General features: G+C 31.2%; 1 pseudogene across 1 annotated transcript; it reads left to right on the top strand.

The window, feature by feature from the left end:
- Positions 1-4,180: 4,180 nt before the first annotated feature.
- Positions 4,181-7,259, top strand: LOC145615126 (5-OH-xanthotoxin synthase-like; annotated as a pseudogene). Its single transcript, XR_014107234.1, has 3 exons — positions 4,181-4,806; positions 5,476-5,794; positions 6,618-7,259. The product of XR_014107234.1 is annotated as a 5-OH-xanthotoxin synthase-like (transcript).
- The last annotated feature ends 596 nt before the right edge of the window (positions 7,260-7,855 follow it).

Here is a 7,855-nt window from a genome sequence, read left to right as displayed (position 1 = left end):
TATTTCTTATGGATTTATGGTGTCTAATGTGTTTGCTTCATGTCTTGGTCGAGTGACTAGCTATATAAATGTCATGCAAGTGGTCATGCAAGTGCATTGGTTAATAGTACATGAGGAAATATTAAGTCAATTTTCTAATAACTTCTAGGTACTTTGAAAAAGATCTCAGCAACTTGCAAACTCTCAATCCTAATTATTTATAATTTTCATTGATTTAACTTTTTGACATTTTCGTAAATTATATTTACTTCTGTTTATGTAATCAAATGAACTATGGATTTACACCTAAAGAAATATGCATAAGAACATACATATTATTATTATGCCTTGCTCTCTTCATCTTATTTTTGCTAAACTTATGAAATTACTTTTACTGATTCTCTATTATATTTCTTTAATGAAATGTTTCTTTTATAAAGTTACTGATTTTTACTATTGTTTCATAATAAAAGGGACTTGTCAAAATGAGTATGTAGGAAAATACATTCTCAATAGCGAGGAGTGTTTGACCCAAATCTATATGAAATAACGGGTTGGTATTAATTTTGGACTACTTACATGAAGCAAGGATCCAATTTTTAAATATCGCACAGGACCGTATGTCTTTGTCTCCATTAGGAGAAGTCTTAAGTGACAAATATGGCTACAGTTCAAGACAACTGGATCAAGCAGTAAGCCCCAATTAGCCACCAGATAGACCACTACGGTCCCATCTAACATACTTTTCAACTTCGGTTTTTGACAAAATAAATAGGGCTACATTCATTGCAAAGATGCAACAAGTTGATTCGAAAGGAGCTCATCAAATCAAAATCGATCACTCTCAATCATAGCAAATAATTTTGTAGCAAAAATCATCTTCTAATTAAAACGCTTTGAAATTTAGCAAGATTATTTAAATCTGACTATCTGATTTACATAAGTTTTCATTACCGAGTCTTGAATTCTTTGAAATAGATCCAGAAGTGTGATTATAGCCATCATTGTTAGGTGCTTGAATTTTTGACATACAATGAGGGTTTTTAATATTTCCTAGGATAGACGGAGAAAATACATCTATTACCAATTTCGTAAATTAATCAACAAAAAATCTCAGTCAGCATGACATTTTCTTAAATAAGTCAACATTGGGACCTGCATATTAATAAAAGTTTTTCACTTATTTACGAAAATGTCATGCTGACTGAAATAATTTGTTGATATAATTACAAAAATGCCATTAAATAAACAAATTTTGTTTATTATCAAGATGAATGGGGACGACTCCCTCGGATACACGACCATTACATGAGAAGTTGCCTCAATTGATGATGTTGGTGTGCTGCTAATGATCGTGTTGGGCCTATTGGCCCTGCCCAATACACATAGATTTGTTTTAGGCTTGGGCTTTTGACCCGTGTAGACTAGAGCGAGAGATTTGGTCCAGTCACTTCGATCGAATCCTTGAAGGGCTAGACCAGTGGATTGTTGACCAGATTTTTTTTTTAATATATATATATATATATATATATATATATATTATAAGGATAAAAAATATTGTTGTACGGAGTACATGTTTTATTAATTTTTTTTGATCCAAAGGAGGTTACAGAACCAAGTAATAAGAAAAAACAAACAAAGCAAAACAGAAAAAACAGAACAAAAAGAAATAGAACAGGACTAATCAGCTAGCTAAGGGGGAATTAGACGAGGCATAGCCACGCCTCTAATATCCTCCTCCAAGATCCGTGTAATGCACAAGTTATTTAAGAATAATAATTATTTATACTCCGTATTCTATAGAAATCAGGTTTGATTATTCAAATTAAGTTTCAATCATTAGGTATATACTTTTAATTAACAAATTCACTTTTAATAAAAATATACCATAATCGATAAAAGTAATTCAATTCAATAACAATAGAAAAGATTTTAATTTGTATTTTTAAAATATACTCCATATTTTATTTTGTTGAACATGTATGTAGTCGTGAGTTCAACCAATAAGACTTTGTATATATTACTCTCCTAAGGAAATAACTATGGTCAATAATATTTTATGTGTGAGCATGATACTATTGTACCACAAGCCACAACACATCGCTCAATTAAAAGGATGATATTACGATTATTATGTATTTTGTTGGCCTAAAAAGACAAAAATAATGATAAGAAGATTATTCTGGAACGAACGGAGTATATAGAATCCTTGTGTGGACTGTGGAGTAAATGATTGGTATAGCATCATACGGTCCTTGTGTGGAGTTGATTGAGCTTTATCCTTGCTAAGGGCCAGCATAATTCAATTCAATAATAAGTAGGGTACATATAAATCACTTAGATAGTACATCAAGGCAGATACCATTGACCCAGTAGTTGCCAAATGTCAAATTATTTGTGGGAGATATTGTGATCTTTCTCACATTCTGTGACGTGTTATTCGTCATCAAAACTTTTTATTAAATTAGTAACCCTACAGCATAGAGATATAATTAGCTGCTCTATAACAACATACGATAACTCAAATTAAGTTGATATTGAAAATATTAAACTCTAAGAGAATAGATTTGTTAAGACATTTTAGTTATCTAAAATCTCGACACCGAAACCTCTATAATATATTAATACTCCTAATTAATATATTACTAGATGAAGCCCGTGCGATGTATGGTTTGTTTGAATTTTTTAAAACAATTTTTTTTGTATTTATGTGCTAAAATTTCTTATATATTTAGATAAAATTGCTAATCTCAAAAGATAATATTTTGTATTTAATTGATTTAAACTTTAAAATGTCATTCGTCAAATTTGCTTACATGACATTTGAATTATTTAATTGTAAAATAAATTAATAATCTCTTATTTAATTGGATACAACTTAAATTTATACTCCTACATGGCGCACTAATAAAATTAAATGCTACGTGGCTCTCTAAAAACTCGGAAAAAACCTTCCTTTATATATATATATATATATATATATATATATATATATATATTAGATTATAGAGGTTTCGGTGTCGAGATTTTAGATAACTAATTAGCCTATATTAATATATTAGGTTTCGGAGTACTAATTAGCCTATATTTCACATGGTAACTTTTTAACTAACCTACGTTGAATTTGTAGACATTTGTTTAGTACACGCATCAATTAATTGACTTTAACACATTATATATTATAAAGGTTTTACTGATATCAAAATAATAAAATAAGATTGCTACGAATAATTAAGTTTATCTGCGCTTGGCTGGATGAAGATTGATCTGGGCATCAGATGACGTCCTAGACAGTCCATATGTGATATGTACTATTTTTTTGGTGTTCCACCCGGTTCACTCTTTGGGCTAATCCTAATTCGGGATCAAATCTAGGTGGTTAGGTTTTAGTAGTAGTAGAAAAGACTAATTAATGGCAAATTTGTTCTGTTGTATTCCATATTTGTATGTACTTGTATTTAGGTTTAAGAATGACTTGCGTGGACCTGGTTCACAATAATATTATTGTGGATCCGAGATTTAATTTATACACACGCAACTATTATACGGAGTATTGAACACAATGATTCTTATTTTTAACATAGTAACCTTTATTGAAACTTGTACAACGTTTAATATTATTGTAAACTTGATGTTATGACCCTAATTTTAACATAGTGACCTTTATTATTCATATTAACCAGCATATAAAATACTTCATTAAAAAAATTAACCTCTTATAGCCTATTATAATGACCTTATTTTCCACATAGTGACCTTATTTTTATTATAATGACCTTTTTTAAAAAATTAATAAAATAACCATAATTTTTCTAATATTAGTGGTTCACAATAAATTAGTGCATTATATACATTTTCCTATTCAAAATATAGAAATTGTTAGCCAATTTTGGATGACTACTTATTTAATTTGGAAGTTGAAAATTGTAAAAATTGAGAATAGATTTTCGAAAGATACGTGTGAATGTGTGATACATACAAGTATAAATAAAAGTTCCTTCTAAAGACTATACTGGATAGGGAGAGCAGCTTTTTACCTATTTTTTCTTGCCACAATGTGTCAAACTTGACACTTGGTCCTTTATTTTTGGATTCACCAATATAATACAATGCAACTTATTGACAAACAAATTAAAATGAACCATTATCCTTTTTTGCTAAGCTAGTCTAGAAATATAAGGTTTATCTTGATTTTGTTTATCTACATACATACTTATTACTTAATACCTTTAACATAAGAGAAGAGATGTTGTTGTTCTTTCCCTTACTAGCAATCTTCTCCCTGACCATAATATATTTGTTTCTTCTTCCAAAGTACACAAAAAATGATGAGCCATTGTTTCATCCTCCTCCTGGACCTAAAGGAATTCCTTTCATTGGAAACCTACACCAATTCGACACCTCGAAACCTCATGTATACCTTGCTGAGCTTGCTAAGACATATGGTCCAATCTTAGGCTTGAGATTCGGACGTGTGCCGGTTGTTGCGGTTCATTCAGCCAAACTAGCCAAAGAGGTCCTTAAAACATAAGACCTCAACTTTTGTAGTAGACCACCCTTGGTTAGTATGCAAAGGCTAAGTTATAATGGATTAGACATGGCTTTTGCTCCATATAATGAGTATCTAAGAGAAATAAGGAAGATAAGTATTGTTCATCTCCTTAACTCTAAGAGAGTAGAGTCGTTTGCTCCGATTCGACAAGAAGAAGTCTCAAGGGTTATGAAGAAGATCTCCTCTCTTTCTTCAGCTTCGAAAATTGTTAATCTTAATGAATTGCTTATGGGGTTTTCAGCTTCGAATATATGTAGGATTGCTTTTGGCAAGAGGTACAACTATATCCCATAAACCTATCTTTAATTTAGTGTTATGATATATTATAGCTAGAATCTTTACTTGATCAACACATGACAAATTAAAATCATGCGTTGATTGGTGTAATTAATTTAATATTAACTTTAGCTTAATAATTTACTTTATTTTTTTATATGCAACCCCAAGGGTTAAATCTGTTAGTTACTTAGTTCTCATTGATATTAAGGCAATGCTTTGAGTAACATGTACCTTTTTTATTCTCTAGTTAACTTACAAAAATGAAACATGCATATATTTATGCATTTTTTAAAATAATTAAAATAAAGCTAAGGATGTAGTGAATAGAGTGACATGCTATACAAAGTTGTTTTTTATGAACATTAGTGCCTATATGATGACTATTTCCATTGACTCTACTCAACTGAATCTATCTTTGGTGCATAAAATCGAATTTTATTTATTAATATATCGCCTTTCAAATTCAAAATAGATAAATTGAAATTTAAAGATTCACTATAGTGTTTTTGTCATATGTAAGTCTCTAATCTATTATTATCAAAATTGATTTTTCAAAGTTAAAAACTAGGTCAAAAACTTCTACTTGTACAACTTTCACTATTAATATCGATTCATGTCAATCAAAAATATTATGTTTGTCCTAATACATAGGCTTACAAGGATAGGTACGAAGATGATGAAGGGTTATCAAGGAGGAGCAAATTTCATAGCATGCTAAATGAAGCAGAAGCCATGTTTACAAGCTTCTTCTTTAGTGATTATTTTCCTAATATTGGGTGGCTTGATAAACTAACTGGAAAGTTTTCTAGACTTGAGAAGATATTTAAGGTTATGGATGCATTTTATGAAGAGATCATAAATGACCATCTTGCCCCTAACAAGCCTAAATCTGATAGGGAGGATATAATTGACATTCTACTCCGCCTTAGAGAACATCATCCCTCTTATCTACTCACTTTGGACCACATCAAAGCAATTTTAATGGTAAGTATAATTGTTTAAGTATATAATCTCTCCATATCTTTTTGTTTATCTCTAAGTTGTATTGAGCGGTTATACTACGTATAATCTTGATGCGGTAGGACAAAAGTGCTGAGTAAAGAGCAGTTGTAAGGACCACTTGAAATGAGATTGTCTGAATCAATATTCAATAATTATTCATGTCTTCAATGACAATAACAAAGTCCCGTTGGAGTTTTTAGATTTCACCTAGGTATAATTACTATACCAATATGAGTTATAAATGTACTAACAAGATTGCTAGTATATGTAGACTTTATATTGGTACATTTACTGTGTCAAATGAGATATAAATGTACCAACAGACACTTGTTATTGTCATTCATGACAATAGTAATTATGGGCATGGACTTTCTCAAAATAAAGCAATTTTAAAGGGACAAAACTAAAGAATTGCAGCCGGATGAATCTTTTATAGACTAAGAAAATAGTTGTATCGTGACATGTTCATGTTAGGCCTCATATTCTTTCGTGTTATTAAAAATATTCTATTAACAAATATATCTAAATAGGTAGTGTTAAATTACGTGTCGTGATAACTTCGTGTCTTCTCTCAGTAAACTCGTGCTTAATTCATGTTCATGTCGGTTTCAATCAAGTTGTCGTGTCAAAGATTGTCTAACGCTAGTGTGGAGTATTATTACTTTGATACTTGAAGGAAAGATAAACTATAACTTTATAATTAGTGGTCTCATAATAACCAAAACTTATTGCCCTCAAAAAAAATAATAACCAAAACTTATTAAAAAATTTATAATTCATAACAAAGGTTACTTTTTGTTTACAGAATGTATTTGTTGCGGGAGCAGATACAAGTGTAGTGATGGTTGTGTGGGTAATGACGGAGTTGATAAAGCACCCCAAATCAATGAAGAAAGTACAAAAAGAGCTTAGGAATGCTATTCAAAACACGAATTGCATCAACAAATGTAACTTTAAGGAGCTTAAATACTTTCAAGCAGTGATGAAAGAGACATTTAGGCTACACCCTGCAGGGCCATTATTAATTGTGCGCGAAACAATTCAAAAAACCAAGATTGAAGGGTATGATATTCTACCCGGAACATTAGTACATGTGAACGCGTGGGCTATTGGAAGAGATCCCGAGTCTTGGATAGATCCTGAAAATTCATGCCCCAAAGGTTTTTAGAAAGTACAATAGATTTCAAAGGATGTGACTTTGAGCTTATTCCTTTCGGGGCTGGAAGAAGAATATGTCCTGGTTTACATCTCGGTGTTGTTAATGTAGAGCTCGTACTTGCTAGTTTGTTGCACTCGTTCGATTGGGAATTGCCTAGTGGTGTTAAGAAAGAAGACATTGACACTGATGTTCTTCCTGGTATTGCTATGCATAAGAAAAATCCATTATGCCTAGTGGCTAAAAAATATTAGGGCCAAATAAAACCTTAATTTGATGTTCAAAATAAACCTAGGGTTTTATTCATTATGTATTATTGTGTAAGTACTATTGTGTAAGTACTTAATAAATTATTGTACAATATTGAACCATGAATATAAGTCATAGGACAATATTAACGATATGGTCCTCGAGCATCACCGAACAAAAAATGTGTGTCATACATATAGTGTATTTTTACATGTAAAAATCAAAAGATGCGAATTATACTATTGGTTACAGATATGTATACATTTAAACCTTTCAAAAGTAAATAGGACCAAAGTTAGTTGGAGGAAACTACGTTACGTATCTCATTTTGTAACTACCTAAGTGTAACTCTTCTTGCAGAGTATGTAGCACATTGACCCATGCTTCCCTCCACTACTGAAGAACACTAAATATACCAAGCTACCCCAGGCCATAAGGCCATACCGCGCCATCGCCATAAACTTACTAATAATGGATGCAGCCTATACGTCTCGGCAACCTTGCATCTCCCCGCGGGACACTTCTATGTTTCAATTCAACTCAATTCTTTTGAAAAAAACTTTCAATCAAATATGGACTACGAGTATAATTAACATCTTTCACGGTTTAAAATGGAACATGGATTATTACATGAACTA

Source organism: Chenopodium album, chromosome 25, assembly GCF_948465745.1.
Source record: "Chenopodium album chromosome 25, dcCheAlbu1.1, whole genome shotgun sequence".
NCBI classification, from domain to species: Eukaryota; Viridiplantae; Streptophyta; class Magnoliopsida; order Caryophyllales; family Amaranthaceae; genus Chenopodium; species Chenopodium album.
Note: the sequence above shows the minus strand (reverse complement) of the source record. Positions and strands in the feature narration are given on the sequence as shown.